The sequence below is a fragment of the Sus scrofa genome, chromosome 1 (assembly GCF_000003025.6).
Source record: "Sus scrofa isolate TJ Tabasco breed Duroc chromosome 1, Sscrofa11.1, whole genome shotgun sequence".
Classification (NCBI taxonomy): domain Eukaryota; kingdom Metazoa; phylum Chordata; class Mammalia; order Artiodactyla; family Suidae; genus Sus; species Sus scrofa.
This window is the reverse complement of record NC_010443.5, coordinates 26,337,176-26,362,592: the sequence shown is the minus strand read 5'-3', so window position 1 is coordinate 26,362,592 and position 25,417 is coordinate 26,337,176. Positions and strand designations below refer to the sequence as shown.

General features: G+C 41.8%; 1 long non-coding RNA gene across 1 annotated transcript in view; it reads left to right on the top strand.

Annotated features, from left to right (window-relative positions):
* Positions 1 to 25,417, top strand: part of LOC110256938 — a 50,175-nt gene that overhangs the window by 14,213 nt on the left and 10,545 nt on the right. The window contains exon 3 of the long non-coding RNA XR_002339020.1: positions 17,567 to 17,627. This is a non-coding gene — a long non-coding RNA (uncharacterized LOC110256938). The remainder of the gene's footprint in view (positions 1 to 17,566; positions 17,628 to 25,417) is intronic.

Below are 25,417 nucleotides of genomic sequence, written 5' to 3'. Positions count from 1 at the left end.
ACTGTTATTTTATTTGTACTTGTCTCATCTAGTGTTTATACACCTACTAATATAAGATAGAAACATCTGTTGGGGGAGGGGCAGTGAGAGGGAGAAAAGTACAGAGCAGATGAGGTTTGGAGGCCAGATCTGGAAGTGGTACCTTATCTTGGTTCATCTACATTTCCTTGGCCAGTATTGAGAGTTGCAAAGCCCCATTAACTATAAGGGGAATGGGAAAGATAATCTTTCAGGGTGTTTAGAAACACAAATATTGGTGAGCAACAACTTTCCACGCCATAAGGTCACTGTCAAGACATCTAGAAAACTCCACTCAACTTTCCTCAGACTGCTTAGCAGTACAAAAGCCACAGGGGGGGAAAAAAAAGATGCTTAGATCTAGCTTCAGTTTAGGTGACCACTAGCACTCCATAATTTTAAATATCAAATAAAAAAGAAATACAGGGATATTGAGAATAAAAAGCTGGTTTGTGATAGAATTGCATTAGTGACCCAAGTCTCTTGATTTCTAGTTCAGTGTTCTTCACAAAAATTATAGTTTTGGCACATGGTATAGAGATTCAATTTAACATGATGTAACTCTAGAAGGCAAAATGGGAGCCAAGTGGCTAAAGAGAAACAAATGGTTTGTGCTCCATCTATAAAATATAAAGTTGGTCCAAGAGGGAACTGGCTGCTTAGTAAATAATGAATTTACCATTAATGGAGAATTAAGTGGAAGCTCCATGGCTGGTTCTTGGGATGCTGCTAAAGTAATGATTTATATCAGGTAAACTCAGCAGTTCCATTCAATTGTAAAAACTATAATAAAAACATTGTCTATTTTCATTCTTCTTTTGAGGTCTGAAATGTAAATATTTTATGGTTGTCTTTATAGGAAAATACTCAACCAAACTTATATTAAAAAATAGCACTTTCAAAAAGCAAAAACATCTTGAAATGTTTAAATACAATAGTAAAAGAATAAGTAAGGAGCAAGTGGCATCTCAACTTCTTAAAGCCTGTTTTGTCATTAAAATGGGGGAAGCAATATTGTCTCCTTCACAGGGTTGATATGAGAGAGGGAAAAATATTTATATACATGTTTCATAAAATAAAAACATTGTATAAATATTACTTATTATTGTAACTTCTGAATTATTATAGTTTTATGCAATTTTTTTTTTTTACTGAGAATGGCATGAGACAAAATAACTTTTTCCTTTAGTAGACAATATAATCTGTTTATTACCTTTGTATTTATTGGTATGGAAACAAATAGCCACAAAGCTAGGGCCAGGTATGATAGCTTGACCCTTGAAAGTGACTAGAAAAAAAATTTTTTTAATTAGAAAACACGATTGCACTTTATGCTTGGAAATAACTTATTAGAAAAAGATATTTTCCTTATTAAAACCTACCAAAAAAAATTTCAGGAATGCAATGCTTTCAAGGCTAATGGACAAAGCAGCATACCTGTGTACTAAACACCTACATTGTGTCAGTCACTGGACTAGGCATTAGGACATAACAATGAGAGGCAGTCCTTAAACATGAGAAAGACAATCTAATATGCTGGGCCAACTTGTCTGTGGGTATAACAATCCCATTCCTGCTCCATCCTACACTGTCCCTACATCCGAAGATCTAGAAGCCTCAAAACTACATCTGTAGTCCCTCTTATCAGCAAGGTTCTTTTTCCCTTCTGCCACTGAGAGGCACCACATGAGATCTGGAAGGCAGGAGAGAAAGGCCATTATTGCTCCATAGCAGTGGTCAAGCATTTCTTAGACAGAGGACAGATAACGAAGTTTTTTAGCCCCTCCAAAAATCTTCCTGCAAATCATAAACTTTGGTGCTGCAGGTATCTGAGGGGATTGCCCACAATGCCTGGAATTCCTGATTTCCTGAAATCTATTAGTGACTGGGCTCTTCCAACCTGTTACATTGTTTTCTTGGAATTGAAATTCCTGTATTGCACCCCTTTCTACTTGAAATACCTTGAATGGTTTTCATTTTCTTGGCTGATATATGTCGTAGATAAGATAGAGAAGTATATATGTGCTATGGGATCATAGCTTTGGTTGTCAAAAATGGCTTAAGGTAAGGATATACATGAATGCCTGGATACTGGAAAAATTTCTTGACTTGTAATGTGTCAGGAGCTCAGCTGAGCTGGGAGAGAGAGGAACTGAGCTGCCAGGTGTGGAAGGAACCATTTGGAGCAATAAGCTAACTGGAAGAATGAAGAGAGGCATGGAAGGGTTAAGCCTTTAATCATTTACTATGATAGCGTAGGAAAAGTCTAAAACTGGAACTGACTCTACCTGTCCCATTTTTTTTTTCCATGGAATGGTATTCTGGTTAAGGATGAAGAGATTAAGCATAGATGTGGGGGACCTCTCTCTGTTGAAGGAACTCAGAGCAAAAGGCTCCAGCAGTTTACTGGGTCCTGGGGTTAGAGGAAGGGCAAAGAGACATGGAGAAGGCCAGAAACTGAAAAGTAATAGGTACTGAGAGTTGGAAAAAAAGTATCTTCAAGGTTTTCGCTTTCTTCTCCCATAAGGAGGTTTCAGAAGAGGCATATGAGGAGGACTTCTGTCCAAGGTCTCAGATAGAGAGACTCAGAAATGTAGGCACCTAGGCCAGGAATGCAAATATATAGAGTATGACCAGCTGGAGGGGCCTGAGTCCTTGACTGCAACTTCTTTCAGAGACTGCATTGCATTGGCTGTGCTCCAATTCTGATATAGGGATGGCAACTTTGCTGAAAGGGGAAGACTTTGTGGCTACCTTTATAGTTGGTCAGAATTAAAAAATTACGCATCATTTTTAATCAAGAATTGGACTCCTCAGAAGGCACTCAAAAGACACAAGATTAGAAGTTTAACCAAAAAAAGTATATAGATGGACCGATGTGAATGGTAACAAACCACCAAAATCTTTGCATCTCATGTAATGTCCAACAGAGAGCAGTTGCTGCATAGTGGCACCTAACCACCAAGAGAAGATGACTTGTTCTGTGAATGTCAACCAGCCTCTTTCCTAGGCCATCTTTTGTAGTTGCAAAATGAACCCATGAATGGCAACTCCACATTCGTCCAACACTTGTGCTCTGTGAGGAAGCACAAAGATTGATCTAGCTGCTGCTACTGGTGAATTCTAGCCTTCTAGTAGCAGTAACTGATGCTGAAACCCTCCATATAGAACCATTCCTCAAGGAAGCCATAAAGCCATTTGGTGACAAGTTAATAATATCGATCTCTTTACCTTGGAGGAGAAAAGGAGTTGTCCTTGTTCAGAGAGATAATCTTCTATAGGCCCCAGAGCATCCCATTCTTATTGGGTTTGCTAAGAATACAAAATCTTCACAGCTCTTACCCAAGCTATTTGTCAGGGTTGTGTTTGCATCAATCAATCTTGAGTGATGAGGTAATATCTCCCCACAGGACAAAGAGAAGGCTTGTTTATTGCTTGCTATAAAACAACAGGTTCCCCAAGCTGGGTATTCCTCAATTATGATGCAAATCGACTACATCTATCTGGGCCTCCTATCACACTCTGGTGAGACTTGGAGACAGAAGGAATTGCTCTACATCATGCTAAGAGTAAAAGGTCTTTATCTCTGATCTAAAAGTCTTATGTCTTCTGTCATCCATAAAATAGGAGCAGATTAACTTATTAGCTTAAAAGTAGGGTAAAACAAACCCCACACCTCACAATCCCTAGCAGAACTGATACCAATTCCAGATAAGCAATTGCCTTCTCTGCTTTCAGTATGTCTGCAGTACCATAAACCAAGAGTTTATAGAAAACCTGTATTATCAGCTTGGTACCCTTGTCGGCATTGCCTTAAATCAAGGAACTTTTTTTAACAATAAGGGAAATACAGAAATATAGGCCCGTGAACACAGTGCCCACTGTTCTTACCATGTGCCGCATCACTGAGGTATTTGTATTAATAAAATGGCACTCTCTTAAAGATTCAGGAAAGAAGTCAGCTGAGGGGCAAAACCCCATGGTTTGGGGATACTTTCTTACAGAGTGTGAAAGCACATTCAACCAAAGATTGATATAGAACTCATACATCCCAATAGCTAGGATGTGTGAGTTCTGAAACCCAGTAAGTCAAAGAGAATTGGGCCTTCTCACCATCTCTCCCAGTATCCCACCTATAGAAACTATGCTTCCCTCTGTTGAAGCCTTTGATTTTGTTAGGTTATAAATCTTAGTTCTTCGGTAAAAAGTATCAGCCAGAGGACACAATAAGGTGCTGTTGCACTTGGAGTTCTAGCTACCACTAAATCATCTAGAAGTAAACCAGCAGCCATATAAAATAATTATATGGAAGTAACTGACCACGAATAACATGAGGTTTCTTCTATACGATGGGTCAGAGTAGAATATGTTTAGAATATAGGAGATGTGGTGGAGCATCTCTTGGTGACCCCATGACCAATGAGAATGACAAATGGGCAATTGGAGGTATTACAGCCCAAATCAAAGCAAGGTAACATCACTTGACAATAAAAATCTGAGTTAGGAGTTAGGAGTTCCGCTATGGTGCAGGAGGTTAAGGGTCTGGCATTATGCCTACAGCTGCTGGGGTCACTGTTGCAGCTCAGGTTCGATCCCTGGACTAGGAAATTGTATCCATATGCCACATGTGTAGACCAGAAAAAAAGGGGGTAAAAATCTGGGTCAACCACCAGGCAAATCATAAAGGTCAGTTCTATGATGGCTGGCTGACTAAAAGGGAATTCTAGAATGGATGGTGAAGCAAGAAGATAATGAAAATCAATTACACCATTGGATTAGCTAGAGCTTTAGGACCTATAATTTGCTTCACCAATCCTTTTGCTTTCAATCTTTTTCAGAGATGTAACTGGCTACTACCTTGAAACAGGTTCTATGACTAATTGAACTTACATTTTCTCTTTTGAGGAATAAGTGAGAAAATCTTGTTCTAACCAAAACGGAAGCTCCATATTTTAGCTATGGATGATGAACACATAAGGAGTGCAACTGAATTGGAATGGTGCAAGGCATGGACCGTATCAAACACTTCTTAGATGCCACATCAGCCTCCCCTTTCTCTGAGGTCTTTGGACATGCCCTACACAACTTCAAGCAGCCACTTGCCAGTGCCGCATACTCTTTGCTTCCCTTTCTGGCTTTCCTACAAAAGCTGAGGAATCAAGCACCAAGAGAGCTTCCAGAGGTTCATGCCATCACCAACGAGAAATTCAGAATTCATGTCCCATGGGACCAATGTGTAACCACTAGGAAAGGGAGCCAAGTGAATAAATTTTTCTCTAGCCATCTCCCATCACCCCCACCCCAACAACCTATGCTGACAGTGCCACTTGTGCAAAGAGAAATCCCGGATCACCTCCTCCCACCCCATCACCACCCAACACAGCCTCAGTGGTTTGTCTCTGCCTTTGAGCTCCAAATAATGATGGCCATTACATCACAACACAATGGTACTTAACAGACTCCAATATTCCCCACACACCAAAGCTCCCCAGGCAAAGCAGGCTCAAGCCAAAGAACTTAGTAGTGTTCAAGTCTTTCCAGCTGCAAGGTGTGCTTATAGACTGTCCCCAAAAAGGCAACCTAAAGTTTTTCTGAGTCTCCTACACTGTGGGTGTCTCCTACACTGTGGGTAGCAAGCATATTCAGATTCTTCCTGCTCTGGTTTTTTTTTTTTTTTTTTTTTTTTTTTTTGGTTCTTAATTCAGGTTTTCTCATGGTAGACTGGGTGTTGGCGGTTAGACAGCAATCCTCAGCTAGGCCCCAGGCTCCCTGAGCCACCAGACAGGTAAAGCCTGTAGCTTGGTGAGAGGTGCTTCCCAGAGCTGAGGCAAGTGACCCGATCCCATCCAGTGGGTCCCGCCCATGAAATGACACCACAGGTCCCACTCCCTAGGGGCCACTTCTTGTTTCATCTGGAATGAGTGCCAGGCACTTTGCCTCCTTGTGATTTATTTCATGTAGACTGTGTAAGTGCATGGCTGGACTCCACATTTCTCATCAGCTTTACTCCCTACATGAGCCCCCCACCCCCCGCAGAATAAAAACCACTAAATAATGCAATTAAGTGAAAATAATGCTTTGGAGGGAGTAGGGATGCAATCATAGCTTAATTATCATCTTTATTTTCAACAAAGCAATGGAAGTATCCGAAGGACCTGCCAAGGTCCTCAAGGACCAGCCCAGGGACCAATAGAAATGTGAACCTTAATGGACAAAATAATGCCATTTGCAGCAACATGGATAGAACTAGAGGTTCTCATACCAAGTGAAGTAAGTCAGAAAAAGACAAATACCGTATATCATTTATATCATGAATGAAATAAATGGCGCAAATGAACCTTTCTAAAAGAAACAAACTCATGGACATGGAGAACAGGTTGCTAAGCGGGAGGGGAAGGGAGTGGGATGGACTGGGAGTATGGGGTTAATAGATTCAAAGTACTACATTTGGAATGGATAAGTAGTGAGAACCTGCTATAAGCACAGAGAACTATATTCGGTCACTTGTGATGGATAATGATGGAGGATAATGTAAGAAAAAATATATATATACATATAACTGGGTAACTCCTGTACAGCAGAAATTGACAGAACACTGCAAATCAATTATAATAGAAAAAAATTTAATAAAAATTAAAGACTTAAAATGTCAATAATAATGACAAAAAGAAATGTGAACTTTAATACTTGTTCCCCAAAAGTCTAGTTGGCAACTGCCTTTATAACAGTGATTCCCAGGCTAGTGAAATTTCAAAACAAAACAAAATTTTAGAGAATGGTGGGGGGGGCACTTATTTTGTCATGCATAGGCATGACAAAGGAACAAAAGACCTGCCATTCTTATTATTGTTTCTTAAATGAAAGGACATTTTAACTTCTAAAGACATGATTTGAATAAAGGAGAGCCTTTGACTAAATTAACATCAAGAAAAAAGTTACTTCCTTGTTCTTTTCTTCATTTCACTCCAAATAATTGTCAAAGGAGTCCACGGGGGTCAAGCCGTGGGAACCATTCCTCTGTAGGGTAACTCTTCAGAGGATTTGTGCAGAGCTTCCAGGGCAGTGGTAGGAACTCCCATGGGAGGTGCCAGGATATTACCAGCTACTCCACAGCCTGTGCTAGAGGGCAATGACCAGTCCTCTGAGCAATGACCAATGAGAAGCAGTCTTTCCATTAAGATGGAGACTGCAGCCACATGGAATCTAAACATGGAATCTTTACAATACCATCAGCTTGGGACACTTGGGCATTTTCTGTTGCTAATCCAAGTAAAGTGGATTCATTTTTATTCTCCCTTGAGCAATTCATATTTTAGGTCTATTATATAAAATCTATAAGACAATGTTGCCAGAAGAAAAATATAAAGTATTACTTCATAGCCATGTGTTTTTAATAACAAACTATCAAATTACAAAGAAACCTCAATATCAAAGGAAACTATTAGAACTGGAAGAACCCCTAAAAGTCACCAGGTCCAACTCACCTCAGGTGAGGAACCCCTGCCCTACACTGCCACCCTTACTGCATGCCAGGTTGCTTACCTGGCCCCCAAGACGGCTCTTTGTTTGTGCCTTGCTCTCCCAAATTTTTATTTCTATCCACTGCACCTTGTCAGAAGCTGAAACTTCACATGAGAAAATGTTATTTTTGTTTCAACTCAGATAGGAAAAGAAACAGACCTCATCCTTATCCCCTCCAACAAAATCATATTCCCCAAATCTTTTCCCTCCAACTTGAGCTACAAAATGAAATCTCACAGGTACACCTGGATAACGATAGATATAAGATAAGGAGAGAGAGAGGAGAGAGACAAAGGCCCTTGCTCAGCCACCAAAATTCTCTGTTGCATATGGGATTTGATATATTTTCTTTCCATATAAAATCTTTGGGAGCTACTTGCACAGGATAATGAATTTTGAAAGTAGAAAAGAAAAGAAAAAAAAGCAACGAAGAGGGAAGTCAGGTCTTGGCTGGGCGTTTGGAAGGCTCAGGCCAGCCCAGATGAGATGATGTGTGATGGAGGCAGGGAGGAGCCAGGGAAGGAGGCAGAGCTAGGCTGCAAAAGGCTGTGGTCCCTGTGATAGGAAATATATCCCCTGAACTACTGACCAATTTTGCCCTCATGCAGAATCATCTGGAAACCTTGTACTTTTCAAATTTCTACAATCATTAGTAGTATTCTTATTCTAGAGGACATTTCTGAGACCATTTTTCTCTTCTTTTTATAATCTCATGAGATGGTGATTTTCTTAGTTCAACTGTTCATTTCCTTCTAAATATATTGGCTCCTTTTTGTACCAGGTTGTTCTGCAATCTATTCACTTACCAATACACAGTCCAGAAGTCTGAAAAAAATGGATTCTGAAATAGCCTTTCCTACCATATCATATCACTTATACGTGGAATCTAAAATGTGGCACAAATGCACATATTGACAGAACAGAAACAGACTCAGGGACATGACATGGAGAACAGACTTGTGGTTGTCAAGGGGGAGGGGGGAGGAGGCAGGATGAACTGGGAGTTTGGGGTTAGCAGATGCAAACTGTTACATTGAGAGTGGATGAACAATGAGGTCCTGCTGTAGAGCACAGGGAACTAACTATATCCAGTCTCTTGGGATAGACCATGATGAAGATAATATGAAAAAAAGAATGTGTCCATATGTATGACTGGGTCACTTTGCTGTACAGCGGAAATTGACACAACATGGCAAATCAACTATACTTTAATACAATTTTTAATAAAAAAGGAAAAAAAAGCCCTTTCTAAACATTTTTTATTGAAGGAAGAAAAACCAAGCTGGAAAGTGTCTTCTAGAACCCAACTCTGTACTTGCTCTGACATTTGTGAAACCATCAAAATGGGAGCCTTGCCGTGGCGTACCGGTTTTGAATTCCTGAGTGATGAAGACAAACTGGGAAGCAAGACGGGGCAGGTTCATACAGACCATTTACCCGCAAGAAGAGAAAGTTCCCAGAAGAAGGAAGAGACTCTTGAGAAAGACAGCTAGGAACAGTGCTATTTTGAGAAGGGGGGCAGGGGTGGGGGGAGTTCTCTGAACAACCATATAAAATTTCCCATTCCCTAAACTCCCTCGGCTTCAGGCTGTGTTCGTGCTGGAGAACAGAGAAGCTAAACCAGAACATTCTATGAGAAAGGGAGAAAAAAAAAAAAAAAATCTGCTTCTTTCTCCATCAAGGGTAGCAAGGGCTGGAGAAAGGACTTTGCAAATCTGTGACAGGACTTGAGGCCACAATCAGGTGACGTGAAGAAGAACAGTTTCTAGGATAGAAACTTTTCATGTATTTTGAGACACTGATTTGAGTCACTTGGAAGAAACCACATCCTCAAGATTTCTTCACAGGTCTGCTCCCTGAGCTGTCCCCCTCAGAGCGAACTAAAATGAAAGGTAGCTAAATAAAGTTTTCAAGAGGAAAGAAGTTTCAGTATGAAATTGGTCCTCTGAGGCATCTGTGGCTGTGACTCTGTCAGGGGACAGGGCTCCCTCCGCCAGGGAGCAGGCTGTGACCCGCTTCCCAGCAGGCCCTGCCTCCCAGGCGCACATCATTTCAAAACTTTCTACCGTCTCTCTTCCTCCCTGTACCGTTTTAGTGTGGCTGCTGCTTTTGTTTTGCTCATTCTTAGACCCATATATTTTTTTAAGAAACACGCTGTGATAATGTATCATGATGGACCCCGTTAAAGAGGCGGAACTCGTGAAACAACTCAAAGCATCGCAAACAGGGTCGAGAACGGTGGTGTCAAGGACAGCACTAGAGCAAAGGACAACTGAGTTGGAAAATCATTTTACAAGTTTGTGACAAGTGAGTCCCTTGCGTTTTGCAGGCCTGCATCTTTCAAAGGGCAGTTTACAAAGAAACAAGATTTGATTTCGTTTCTCATTTTTTATGGATAAAATGTACCCCCAAAGTTCCCACTCTGGTGCAGAATCCAGCTGCAGCAGCGAGGGTCACTGCTGAGGCACAGGTTTGATCCCCAGCCCGGTGTAGTGGGTTAAAGGATCCAGGGTTGCCATAGCTGCAGTGTAGGTCCCACAATTGCTGCTGGGATTCAATCTCTGGCCCAGGAACTTCCACATGCTTCGGGTGTGGCCATAAAAGAAAAAAAAAAATGTTCCCTCTCAATCAATATCATAACTTAATTATCAGATTTAATTCTGACTGCAAGAATTGAGTCATATGGCAGTCACCTGGGAAGAACAGACACCATGCTAGAAAGGCATCCCAGAGAAGCTCCAGAGGGGCTCCTTGCAGACGCGCTGGGGGACACGGGGCATCCCAGTCCTCCAGTTCCTCTCAGAGCCAGCACTCACCTGTGAGCCCTACCTGAGCCGCAGCTCCTGAGAGTGACCCCCTCTCTCAAATCCCTTTAGGAATTTCCAAACTGGCTAGTAGGTTCCCCTCTCCATTCCCCCTCCCCCCATCTCAGAACACACCCAGGTGAGTTGAATCCAGCTTAGGCAGGGTTATAACAAGGCAGGGTTATAACAAGGCAGGGTTATAACATGGAAGAGGAAGAACATAAAGGGAAAAAAATGTGCCGCTGACCATACCTGACTCTGCCCAAGTGCAGTGAGCTCAGCATCTATCTGAGAAAGAAACAGATGCTACTCTTGGTGTGGTCCACCCCCCCCCCCATAAGTAGGTCTGAGACTCATTCCCAAAGGGTCTGCCTCTCCCTCTTTCTACCCCCCACAAACCACCCTCAAGCCCTGAGTGAACCAGAATCAGAGAGCGCCTGGGGTTGCCTGTTTTGCAATGAGAGTATAGACGCCATGAGCAGTCAGCATAGAATATCCTGGGTGGGGAGAGGTGCTCAGATTCTGCAGACCAGAGGAGCTTCGTTGACAACGGAGGCTAGAGCTGAGTAGGCGCTGAGGCTGCCAAGCAGCCTTGTCCACTGGGGTACTGTCAGCAGTGGCTCTTGATCCGGGGTGATTTTACCTTCAGGGGACATGTGGAAAGGTCTGGAGACGTTTTGGGTGTCACAGCTGGAAGGATGCTCGTGGAAGCCAGGGATGCTATTCAACATCCTACAACGCGTGGGACAGACCCCCCTCCACAAAGAGTTATCTGGCACAAAATGTCAATAGTACCAAGATTGAGAGGCCCTGATCTGGGTATGGTACCAACCCTACATTGAGGAAAAGCAGGGAGAGAGGATCCCACAAAGTGGTCACTGGCTCCTAAAATGAAGCATTGTCCTAGGTTTGCTCCGAGGAGGTTTGTCAGGGTAACAGTGCCTCCCAACAGGACGGACACAGCCGTGGTGGATCAGCTCAGACCCAGCTGATGCCTTAGAATTGGCCTTGGTACTTGCTACTTCAATCCTTATAAATGATTATGTAGAAACACACAAACACACACATATATACATATATGAAACGAAATTCTTGCCGCTCCTCTAGGAAACAGTACTGAAAATCCCCACTTTTCATTTCAGATTCAACAGAAAAACATAACATTATAGGGCAGGGGGTTTTGTCTGTTTATTGACCGATACACCCTAATATCCTAGAGCAATATTTGGCACATGGGAGGCACTCAAAAGATATTGAATATGTAACCCCCTAAGATCAACCCAGGATCCTCCTTAGGCTCATTGGAGAAATAATAGCTGACATTTAATTAGTTTATTAAGGGCCAAGAATTGTTCTAAATGCTTATAATATCCTGAGCACATCTCCTTGGGTTGTCTACTCAGCCACCATATTCCCATGCTCTGCTCCTCTCCCAGCCCTTCTAACCTGCCCATCTAGAACTCCCTGGCGCTGTCACCTGCTTGCACTGCCACCCAGTATTCATTCCATCCTTTTTACCTACCAGGCTCCACCTGCCTGGACTCCCTACCATTTGCAGCTGTGTTTGCTGTGAGCCTCTGCCCTGCCCACAAGGATGGGTGTGCCCAGTCTCCAGATTCTCTCTTCTGGTCTGTCTGGGGCAACCACCTCCTGAGAGCTGACACTCAGCTATGACGCTGCTTAGAACGAAAGCTTGACCCATGCTGAGATCAGCAAAACACACCTCATTGACCGCCCCATGGAGAGCTGTGTCACCACTTCCGCAGATTTTCCTCAATTCCCCAGGACACATTGGCCATCTTCCTGTGTGAACCTGGCCTTCTTGAGCTAGGTCTCTATGAAGATACCTGACACTATAATAAGATTTATTTTTCATATATGTAACAGAGTAGAGACTATTCTCTTCCTTAGGAATGTTTCTCTTAGGACAGGAACCATTTTAGTTGGAAATATTTCCTTTTTTTTTTGTCTTTTGTCTTTTTAGGGCCGCACCCATGGCATATGAAGGTTCCCAGGCTAGGGATCCAATCGGAGCTACAGCTGCCGGCCTACACCACAGCCACAGCCACGCCAGATCCGAGCCATGTCTGCCACCTACACCACAGCTCATGGCAACGCCAGATCCTTAACCCACTGAGCAAGGCCAGGGATCGAACCCTCAACCTCATGGTTCCTTGTCAGATTTGCTTCTGCTGCGCCACAACAGGAACTCTCAGGGAATATTTTCTTAAGATCGCCTGTGTTTAGTGAGTTCCTATAAGAAATATCATCTAGTGCTAAGGCCTCAAAGAAGAGTCCAGATCACACGTGACCAAGAGAGAGATCTGTTTAGTCCTCAGAGCAAGTGGAGAGAATAAAGGGAGGAGAACTTACAGGCAGGGAGAGGAAGAGTGGAGCCATCAAGATACAAAAGGCCACACACTCTGCAATGACACCATTTCCCTGGGAAAAGCCAGCCAACCTTATAATAAAGAGATTGTGTTAGAAAACAGAGAAGTGAGTTGGGATTGGCATCCAGGTTTATATGAAAGGAAGCAGAAGCAGAGCTCCTGTTGTGGCTCAGTGGGTTAAGGAACATTGTCTCTCTGAGGACGCAGGTTCCATCCCTAGCGTTGCTCAGTGGGTTAAGGATCTGGCATTGCCACAAGCTACAGCTTAGATCGCAAATGGGGCTCAGATCCGGCATGGCTCTGTGGTGTAAGGCTGTAGCTGCAGCTCCAATTCTACCCCTAGTCTGGGAAATACTAGATGATATTTATTAGTTGTTTATTAAGTGCCAAGAACTGTTCTAAACGCTTATGATGGCCTAAGCACATCTCCCCTGGTTGTCTTACCATCCCCATGCTCTGCTCCCCAACCAGCCCTTCTAACCTGCCCATCTAGACCTCCCTGGCACGTCACCTGCTTGCACTGCCTCCTGGCATTCGTTCCACCATTTTCACCTACTGGGCTCCACCTGCCCGGCCTCCTCACTGTTTGCAGCTGTGTTTGCCCCGAGCGTCTGCCTTGCCCATGAAGATAGATAGATAGACAGACAGACAGATAGTTATCACTTGGGGAAGCTTAACCATGAAGTGGAGATCTAGGTACTGCGCCCCCCTAGATGTCAGAGATGTGTGGAGGAGAAGAGCCAGGGCAGCTGATGTCTGAGTAGCATCTGCCTCCCCTTAGGATGCACAGAACTCTGAGACAGCAAAGACCACATCTTATTTATCTCTCTTCAGCCCTTCTTTACTGCAGTGCCTGCCTGGCACAGAGTAGGCACTCAACAAATGTACAGTGAGTTGGCAAATGACTGCAGCTATTCTGACAACAACTCAACCCTTCTAGGGTTACGCAAGATGTCCTTGTATAAAAGCAGTCTCCCTGAGAAATTAGAAACTGAATAATCCTCTTCACGCCTTGTGAGAAATCATCTTGAGAGAGTTACCAAGCCAGTGAATTATGTGTTGCTGCCTTGCTTGTTTGGGCGGAGGGCACAGAGCCCTGGGCAGAGGGGCCCACCATCCTCCCAGCCTCTGAGGAGTGCTGAGGCCAGCCTTCCTGAGTCAGCTCAAGGGTGGGGCTCAGGTAGAGAGCCCCAGGTGGAGGTGGGAAGGTTGTCAAAGCTTGGGAGGGGAAGGGTGAGGCAGGGAGGGGAGGAGCCAGTTTGGCTTCTGTGTGTGCATGTTGATTTAGTTCTCACAAATTATTCCCCTGAACTAGAGGCTGGGCAGGAGAGCTATGGGGTTGCAGATGAGACGTTAAAGGGACGAGAGCTACAGGATGACCAACCAGACACAAAACCTGTTTCTTTTATTTTTTTTAAATCTTTTATTTTTCTACAATTTTAAAGGTTGCTTTTCTTTACAGTTATTATACAATATCATATATCGTCCCCCTGTTGTACAAAACATCCTTGAGCCTATCTTACACCCAATAGGTTGTACCTTCCACTCCCCCACCCCTAGAGTGTCCCTCCTCTCCTCCCCACTGGTAACCCCTAGTTTGTTCTCTATGTCTGTGTCTGCATCTTTAATGTTATATTCACTAGTTTGTTGTATTTTTTAGATTCCACATATAAGTCATATCATACAGTATTTGTCTTTCTCTGGTTTATTTCACTTTGCATAATGCCTTCCAAGTCCATCCATGTGGCAGCAAATGGCAACATTTTGTTCTTTTTATGGCTGAGTAAATATTCCTGTGTTTGTGTGTGTGTACCACATCTTCTTTATCCAATCATCAGTTGATGGACACTTAGGTTGTTTCCATGCCCTGGCAACTGTAAATAAGGCTGCCACAAACACTGGGCATCCCCTTTCTTTACCTGGCATTTGAGGGCCTCCTCCACTTGGTCTAACTTATGTAGTCAAATGATTCCCAACATCAAAGAAAGGCCTTCAGAAGTTGACTTCACCTGCTAATTGGAAAGCCTCACAGATTGGTCCCAAGTAACAAAACTCTCATTGAAATCAGGGCCTCTGAGAGACAAAACCTTGGTCTTCTAATTGAATCAGCTTCCCATTTGTTGCTGGGGTTATTAAACACTCTGTGTTCTAACCAAAGACGAGGTAGCCTTTATTTAAAAGCAGGTTGATCTGATTTCTCATAAGCTGATTTCTGTGTGCAGTTTCCACAAATGAATGTTTAGGTACTTTCGAGGCCGTGTCACCCTCACATAGGAAGCTCAAACAATACTTACACATGTTTTGTCCTAGAACACAATATTTTCCTGTAAACAATGATAATAAATACTACTTACTCCCTCTAATGACAACATGCCCACCTGTCTATCATGACAGGAGGTCTTAAGATGCCCTGAAGGAGGCTCTAGGACTCTGCAGCCGTGCTGCCTTTTCACAATCAACCAAGTTCAAGGAAACAACAAACTATCACCCACGTAGACTCTTCCTTTAGCCAGAGGCTGATATCATGACTATTTAGTCTGCCATGGGGAAATAATCAAAAAATAATCACTGAAATCATATGAGAATTTTTGTACTCTGTAGCTTTAAGAAAACACCTATGTTATAAAACAGCTAGGATTCTCACAGCTCTTGGTCTCTCAAGATTGAACACTGTCTCGTCCCCCTCTCCCCCCCACCAAATCACCACAAATATTAATAACTTTGACCTGTGAGTGCTTACTCTTAGCCTTGACTGCCGTCAAGCCCACCACGTGTTGACTTGTTTAATCCTCACAACCTTATGACCCGCACACACTTCATACCCGCCTTGACAAACAAGGAAACTGAGGCTCACCCAAATTAAGTCATTTGCCCAAGGGTGTCGTTAAAAAATTGTAGAACCTGGATTTGAACTCAAGAAGCCCACTCCAAGACTTATGTACCTACATGCTCCGTTATTCCAAAATCAAAGAACAAGAAACCTGAGAGGAAGGGAAGAATGATATATGAATAGAATATAAGCCAACATGAGTTAGACTGTCTGAATTGGGGGCGGGGGACAGAACAAAAAAGAAATCAAAAAGAATAAACTATCCTTTCATCTACTCTATAGTTCTCCCCATTTAAATCTCATGGTATGGAGTTCCTCTTGTAGCTCAGTGGGTTAAGAACCCAATGTAGTTTCCATGAAGATGTGAGTTCGATCCCTGGCCTGCTCAGTGTTAAGGATCTGGTGTTACCATGAGTTGTGCCACAGGTTGCAGATGCAGCTCAGATCTGGCATTGCTGTGGCAATGATTCAACCCCTAGCCCGGGAATATCCATATGCTGCAGGTGCAGTCCCATTAAAAAAAAAAAATCGCATGTTTGCCTCCCTTCTATGGAGAAATGGAGGCCACAGTTAAAACACAAAGGGAAACCTAAAAAGTTTGCTGTGGGGTTTCAGCGTTTGGATAATGTAAGGAATTAGTTTGATTTTTGGTCTTTCTCTTCTGCATATTGAGTTTAGACCCTAAGCCCCCAACCAAATGTGGCTCCATTCAGTTAAAGTGACTGATTTGGAGCAAATCTTATAACATTTCTTCCATCACTGAATCACCATCAAGAGGCCTCCTGAGAAGCACCATCCATGTGCTAAGTTGGCATTTGGAACTATTCTTTCTGCAGTAGTGGCGAGAACCCTCCAGCTGCACAAGTCACTGGGCTCAGTAGGCACTCTGCAAGCTCATAGAATAACAGCAACTAAATAGCAACAACCCAGACCTGCAGTCAGATGCTGGTCAAAACGCCATTAAGCATTTCTCCATCCTACATGCATCACACGTTAATAAGAACTGCTTTATACAGAGCCTATTAGTATTTTCCCTAAATGCTGCAGCAAACATCTGCCCACAAATACCCCCATGCTAATTGTCCCTCCCAAAGCCATTTCCACTGTGCAATGTCCCCAGTGTCATCTGGCAAAGGTATTTTGCCGGAAGCATGTTGGGCTTTCTTTCTGAGCATAATATTAGTCATTACCTTTGCAGCTGGTTTTAGAAGCTTCTCATAAAGAATAGAACTCAGACTATTTTTGCTCTGAGAATCTCAGGTGGTTAAAAAAAAAAAGGCCCCAGACGGGAAGCTGACACTGAGAGCAGTGTATTCGGGAAGTGAGGAGAAAGGGTCAGGCCCCCTTTGAGTTTAGACCAGTAGTTCATGACCACACTTCAGAATCACCTGAAGAACTAAAGAAATAAAAAATAATTCCTGAGCCCCACCCATTCAGTCCTGATTTTCTAGGTCAGGGAGATAAGGGATTTGGGAACTTATAAAAAATTTTTATAGGTAATTTTCAGGATTAGCACAGAGCAGAGCTCTGTTATAAAAATGGCACATTCCAGAAAGCACTCTGTACAACCGTGCCTTTCCATTATTTCTAGATCTACTCTCAAAATTTATTTTTTTCAAGGCTTACTATTTATAAAAGATGAACAACTATTAGTTAGCATCTATTAATGAGAATTTAAGATTGCAAAAGTAGGAGTTCCCGTTGTGGCTCAGTGGTTAACGAATATGACTAGGAACCATGAGGTCTTGGGTTCGATCCCTGGCCTCGCTCAGTGGGTTAAGGATCTGGCGTTGCTGTGAGCTGTTGTGTAGGTCGCAGACCTGGCTCGGAACCAAGTTGCTGGGGCTCTGGTGTAGGCTGGCAGCTACAGTTCCGATTGGACCCCTAGCCTGGGAAACTCCATGTCGCGGGAGTGGCCCTAGAAAAGGCAAAAAGACAAAAATAAATAAATAAATAAGATCGCGAAACTGACTATTTTGCTTCTATATGTTCTCTCCACCTAGGAGATACTCCACACGTTGATCAGACCCTTTGAGCCATCACCTTCCTGGTTATCCCTAACAGGTAAGGGACTGATAAATTTGACATGTGCCGTAAATAAGAAAGGAAGATGAATGTTCCTTAAAGGCTCTCAGAAGCATCATAATACACTGCCTCCCCCATTCACTCCTTTCCCTCAGAACCCAGTTTGTGGAGGATGGCAACGGAGAATACAACACAGACAAGAAATGCCAAGGGCAGAATTCCTTCTTTATTCTGCTATTTTCTTCAAGTGGCCTTGACCATAAAAATGCTGGTCTCACATCAGACTCGGGAGACATAAGGCAGTGCCCAGTATCTGAAAGACAAATACCATATGATATCACTTCTCTGTGGAATCTAAAATATTACACAAATGAACCTATCTACAGAACAGACTCACAGACATGGAGAACAGACTTACGGTTGCCAAGAGGAAGGGGGAAGTGTGGGATGGACTGGGAGTTTGGTGTTAGTAGTTGCTAACTATTACATTTAGAATGGATAAACAATGAGGGCCTGCTGTATAGCACAGTGAACTATATCCAATCTCTTGGAATAGACTATGATGGAAGATAATATGAGAAAGAGACTATATATGTGTGTGACTGGGTCACTTTGCTGTATAGCAGAAATTGGCACCACATGGTAAATCAGCTATACTTCAATTAAAAAATAAATTTAAAAATGTTTTAAATTTGGCTAAAATGTGATTTCCCTGACTCCATGGGGAGTTATTAAATAAACAAATGTAGTTCATCGGTTGATTCGGTGATTGAATTTTAGTGTTAGTGTGTTTCATTAATCCAGTTATGATGTCTATTAAGATATTTGGTTCAGATTCATTTAATTCTGAAAAAGGGGTTATTAGAACAGTGTTTTTGCATGATCCCTCCCACACTCATCATGAAGTTAACCTTTCTGTGGACATCTCTTAATCAGATCAAAAAACCAAGGACTGAATTCCTAAGAGACTGGATAATAAGACGGTGTCTGCCATATGGACTCAGACTGGGAGCTAGAATCCATGAATCTGTCTTTCCACCTCATTCCACAAGAACGGGAATATTTTCAAACCAGTGCTAGGTTTGTTTTATAAACCATGTTATCTGGACCAATAGATCCAGCTATGATTATTTCCCATATGGTATCCCCTAGCGCAGGTAAAGCCTTATTGGAATGTTTCAGCCTGTCTCAGCGAAGCTTCAGAGACTCAGGGAAGTCACTGACATATTAACTTGATGGGTTACCTCCTTTAGAGGCAAGGAGTTAACCCTTGAAGGGGAGAGCAAATCTCAGGGTAGAAAACAAAATTAGTATGGCCCGATTCTACCTTCCCATCAGGAAATTCTTCTTTCAAGAAACCAACCAGTGTAGAGATTTGATACTTTTGCCCCTATTAAGTAAAGTTGCATAGCCTAGAGAGATAATATCCCCATCTTACAGAAGAAATAACTGAGGCCAAGGTGAGTTGAGTTTCTTTCCCCCAAACAACACAGCTGCATGTGGTGGTACAAGCAGTGAGAATTGTACCACTGTGTTTCAAGTCACTGATTTCCAAACTTTGGGGGATTATAGCACACTTTTTAAAATCTTTGTAAAATTGTAATAAAATACATAATATGAAATTGCCATCTTAGTCATTTTTAAGTATGCAATTCAGTTGTGTTCATATATTCACATTGTGCAACAAATCTCCAGGACTTTTTTATCCTGCAAAACTAAAACTCCATACTCATCAAATAACTCCCCATTTTCCCATCCTCCCATCATCCCCTGGTAACCATCATTCTGTTTTATGTTTCTATGAATTTGATTACATTAGATACCTTGATTAAGTGGAATTATACAGTGTCTTTATTTGAATTGCTTATTCACTCAGCAGAATGTCTTTAATGTTCTTCCATGTTGTAGTATGTGACAGAATTTCTTTCCTTTTTAAGGCTGAATAGTCTGGTGTATGTACATATTATATTTTGTTTATCCAGTCATCTGCTGGACACCAGAAATGCTTCCATTTCTAGGCAATTGTGAGTAATGCTTCTATTAGTGTGAGAGTGCAAATCTCTTTTCAAGGTCCTGTTTTTAATTCTCTGGGGTACATACTCATAAGTGGAATCACTAAATCATATGGTAATTCAATTTTGAATTTTCAGAGGAACTGCTGTACTGCTTTCCCTAGTGGCTGCACTATGTTAAGTTCCCATCAACAGTGTACAAGTGTCCCAGTTTCTCCACGTCCTTGTTAACACTTGTGGTTTTCTGGTTTTTGTAATCATAGCCATCCTCATGGGTGTGAGGTGATATTTTGTTGTGGTTTGATTTGATGGACACATATCGCTTCCATATCTTGGCTATTGTAAATAATGCTGCAGTGATATTTCTTACAGTGAACACTGGTGTGCATATATCTTTGAATTAGTTTATATGTTTCCTTCAGGTAAATACCCATAAGTGAAATTTCTGGATCATATGGCACTTCTATTTTTAATTTTTTGAGGAACCTCCACACAGTTTTCCATAGTGGCTGTACCAATTTACCATTTCACCAACGGTCCATGAGGGTTCCCTTTTAGCCACATCCTCGCCAATACTTGTTATTTGTTTCTTTTTGATGAAAACCATTTTGGCAGATATGAGGTGTTATCTCGTTGTGGTTTTGATTTAAATTTCCTTGATGATTAGTTATGTTGAAAATCTTTTTATGTACCTCTTGACTACCTTTACATCTTTTTTTTTTTTTTGAAAATATCTATTCAGGTCTTTTACTTATTTTCTAATTGGATTTTTTAATGTTGAGCTGTGTGAGCTGCTTATATATTTGGGATTTTAACCTTTTAACAGACAAATCATTTGCAAATATTTTCTCCTATTCAGTAGGCCACCTTTCATTTTCCTGATTTTTTTTTTCACAGTGCAAAAATTTCTAGTTTGATGTAGTCCCATTTACTTACTTTTATTTTTGTTTCCCTTGCCTGAGGAGACAGATCAAAATATATACATATATTTCTAAGACTGATGTCAAAGAGTGTACCACCTATGTTTTCTTTAGGAATTTTATAGTTTTAGGTTTTATAGTTAAGCATTTAATCAATTTTGAGTTTATTTTGTATATGGTATGAGAAGGTAGTCCAGGCTCTTTGGCATGTAGCTTTCCAGTTTTCCCAATATAACTTATTGAAGAGGCTGTCTTCTCCATATTGTATATTCTTGCCTTTTTTTTTTTTTTTTTTTTTTTTTTTTAACCATCATTCCATGTTTCCTGGACCTGATAACTGTTTCCTTCCCCAGGCTAGGGAAGTTTTCAGCTATTATTTCTTCAAATAAGTTACCTGCTCTTTTTTCTCTCTCTTCTCCTTCTGGAACCCTTATAATGCAAATATTAGTATACTTGATGTTGTCATGAAGTCTCTCAAACTATCTTCATTTTTTAAGAAAAGATTTTTTTCTGTTCAGCTTGGGTGATTTATACCGCTCTGTCATTCAGATCGCTGATCCATTCCTTTGTGTTAGCTAATCTATTTATTCCTTCTAGTGAATTTTTAAATTTCAATTATTTTATTCTTCCTCTCTGGCTATTCTTTATATTTTCTAGCTGTTGAAATTCTCACCGTCTTCATCTATTCTCTCAAGTTCAGTGTACATTTTTATGATCATTATCTTAAGCTCTTTATCAGGTAGGTTGCTCATTTCCATTTAGTTAAGTTCTTTTTCTCAAGTTTTTGTTTTGTTTCTTCATTTGGAACATGTTCTCCTGTCTCTTCATGTGGCCCAACTCTCTGTGTTTATTTCTATATGTCAGGTCAATCAGTTATGTCAGTTATGTTTCCCAAAATATAGGAGATGGTGCTATGTAGGAGATGACCTTTAGGGCCTAACAGCATGCTCTCCTCTGGTCACCAGAGCTATATGCTCTAGGGGTGCCCCACATGTGGGCTGTGTGCACCCTTCTGTTGTGATAGGGCTGACTACCATGGGCATACTGATAGGTGGGGCTGGCCCTTAGTCAGTTTGGTATGAGGCTGTGCTTTATATGGTGGTTACGAGTCTGCTGGAGGGTGGGGCAGTTGGCTTTGTTGATCCAAGGGGTCAGGGTTGGTGCTGGCTATTTGGTGAGTGAGGATGAATCCCCACACAACTATCTGCATAGCCTGGGGAGTTCAGGGCTGCTGCTGGCTCTCTGGTGAGTGAGACCAGGTCATTGCACAACTATCTATATGCCCAAGGTTGAGAGTGGGGGCAGCACTCAGGGCTGGGTCCCCATACAGCTTCATGCACAGCCCCAGGTGGGCAGGTAAACCCAGGGCACTAACAGCCTAGAGGGAGGATTCCAAAATGGCACTTGCCAGCACCAGTGTCATTGTGATAGAATGAGCTCCCCCACATGGCTGCTGCCAGCTTCTCCATCCCCAGAGGGACTTTCAGTTACCTCTTGCCTCTCCAGGAGGCTCTCAAGATCAGCAAGTGGATCAGCAAGTGGACCCAGTCTCCTTTCAGACTATCGCCTCTACTCTGGGACTGGGAGTATGTGAGATTTTGCACACGCCCTTTGAGAATGCTGTTTCTGTATCCTGTATCCCTCTGACTCTTCTGAACATAAACTAGTTTTCAAAGCCAAGTGTTCTAGGGGTTTGTTTTTCTGGTGTAGAACCTCCAGGATGGAGGGCTCAGTGGGGCTCAGACCCCTCACTCCTTGGAAAGGTCCTCTACAACTGTGACCTCCCATCTGTGGGTCACTGACCCAGAGATATGGGTCCTGACTATACCATATCTCTGTGCCTCCTGCCCATCTCATGGTGGTTTCTTCTTTATGTCTCTAGTTGTAGAAAATCTTTTCTGCTGGTCTTCACGTCATTGTCATAGATAATTGCTCTGTAAGTGGCTATAGTTTTGGCGTGTCCATGGGAGGAGGTGGGTTCGAGGTCTTTCTCCTCCACCATCTTGGCCACCTCTAAGGCATTACCATTTTATAGTAAAGTACATAAATAGGACCAAACAATGACTGATGTTTGATTCATGAGTGAGTAGGAAGTATGTCGCTCAGACTATCTCAATAGATTTTAACTGAAGCCTGGGCCACTTTATAATGGGTCATTCTGTGCTACTGAGGAGAATAAATTAAATCATGAGTAACTTGGAATTAGGAAGCTTAGTGTCATGATAGATATTCTGGTCCAGGATGTGTTGCAGATAGAAATTTATCAGCAATATCTCCAAGATGTAGAGGTGGTGGACCTATCCTATTGTTCATTCTGCTACTGTCCTTGTGCCTGTCCAAAGACAGCCCAAGGGATAAAAACAACTCTCTACTTACACACTAATTGTTATCACATCTTCATAGCCTCAGTGCTTATTATCTCTGGTTTTGCACAAGTAAATGTTAGGTCCATAGAGATTAAATTCTTTGCCAGAGGATACAGAATAAACGATAAGGCAAAGACCCAAACTGAGATCCCTAGACTAGTAACTGACTTTCTTTACTCTGCTGTTTCCTTGATTTAAAAAAAAAATCTAAAAATTCTTTATTAGCATTTGTTACATGACCTTTAAATATATACAGTACAAACGTTACTTGGATATTATTTTTCAAATATTACTTCAGGCTTTTTTTCATCGGCTGCCTGCTTTTCTATGCTCACATCATTTTCCTTCTTCCTCACCAGTTGCTCCTTCCTCACCTTTACACTTCTAGATGTTGGCAGACTCCAAAGGCTTGTCCTCCACCTTCCTTCTCTCTTTTTCTATGGCATCTAATTTAGTCCCATGGCTTTAAATAAAATGTTTATGCTGATAAGACCTGACTTCTCTTCTGAACTTTAGGTAGATATATTCAACTGCATATTCAATTTCTTTACTTGGATGTCTGTGAGCTCTTCAAATGGAATATGTCCAAGGGAGAATGGTTGGTTTTCTCCCCCAAATCTGCTTCTTCCTTAAACTTCCCATCTCACCATCATCCAGTTGCTCCAGTCATCTTTTATCATCCAGTTTCCCTCATTACTCACTACCCTCACCAACCATAGTGATATCCAAGCAAGCATTGTCAACTCCACCCTTAACATACATCTGGATTCCAACAACTCTTGTCTATCTCCACCCTTGACTGCCTTAGTCCACATCTCCTTTGTCTCTGTCCTGGACTACTGAAACAGTCTGGTAACTGGTCCCTCTGCTTCCAATTTATCCCAAGCGCACCCCTCTAGGACAGTCCATTTTCCACTTAGCAGACAGATGTCACTCTAAAAGTATACATTAGGTCATATCATTCCCTAGCAGCTTCCAATGTCTCCCATGGCAAGTAGAATAAGATCAAAAATCTACATGATCTTGCTTTTAGCTCTCTTGCTAAACTCATATCCCACCACATCCTCCTTATTCACTATATCCCAGCTGCCCTGGCCTTCTATCTGTTCCTCAAATAGGCCAAGTTCATTCCTGTCTTGCTATTCCCCCTGCCACAAACACCCTCTCCTGAGATATTCTCCTGGCTTTCTTCTTCTCAACATTCTTTTCTCAGCCCAAAGGTCATCCTCTTAGGAAAACCTTCCCTGGACAACTAAAAGAAGTCACCACGGCTCTATCATCCTCTCCTGCATTACCTAGAGTATTTTTTTAATATCATTTGCCCCATCTAAAATCATCTTATTTATTTTATTTGTTTGCTGGTTGTCTTCACCCATCAGAATGTCAGTGTCATGAGGGTAGGAACTCTGTCTTGTTCATGTCTGCATCTCCAGTGCCTGGAGTAGTACCTGTTGTAAAGTGAGCATGCAATAAATATGTGCTGAGAGAATGAATGGCAAAATGAAGAAGTGTAGAAAACTTGCAAAACATGGAAGATTATTTAAAAACCACTCTTTATCCCTTTTTAGATTTGTTCTTATAATCTCTCTTCTCTCTCTCTCTCCCCCCCCATTGTGCATGTGTGTAATAAAATATATTTATTGTACATTTGATTTTACAGTCTGCTTTTATCATCTGGCAGAAACTCTTGAACATATAGCCTTACCAATGATAATTATTGTAAAGTTTATATAGGCCTCCTTTTAAAAAATAGAAGAGTAAAAAGTAAATAATGAAAGTCATACCCCACTCAATCCAGTTCCAAGAAATAACTACTGTTAAGACTGGTATGTATAATTCCATGGATAGGAGTTCCTTGGTGGCTCAGCATGTAGGATCCAATGTTGTTACTTCTGTGGCTGGGGTTGCTGCTGTGACTCGGGTTTGATCCCTGGCCTCAGAATTTCTGCATGTTATGGGTGCGGCCAAAAAAAAAAAAAAAAAAACACAACAGAAAAAACTCTGCAAAACTCCACGGTTTTTCCTTTGTCTATATAAATACACACACACTCATTGAAGACGTTATATAACATATCATATATATGTACATATGTATGTGTTACTACATATGTGGGTATACATATATATGGGAAAATAAGATCACAGAAATCAAACTTGCTGTTTTAAATTTCAGAATATATTGATAGAAATCTTCCATGTCAGAACATGTTGACATTTTAAGGGCTTTTTAATCTTTAAAATGCCTGCAGGGTAGGGAGAGAGGTTAGCCAACAAAAAACAAATTCCTGCATCGGAGAGGTTCAGGAATTAAAGACACACTGTATCTCTGACGGCAAGGACTAAGGGCGGAATTGAACACGGGAGGATAGATTCAAAACCTTTGCAAGAAACATATAGAAACCCAGTTTCACTTCTCCGCAACAGTTAAGCGACTTCTCAACTTGGCAGAAGTCTAGAAATGTACCCAGAGAGCACTGGGGACAAATCACGGCTGAGGACAAAATAAGGCACATGCTGAAAACAGGTGTGTT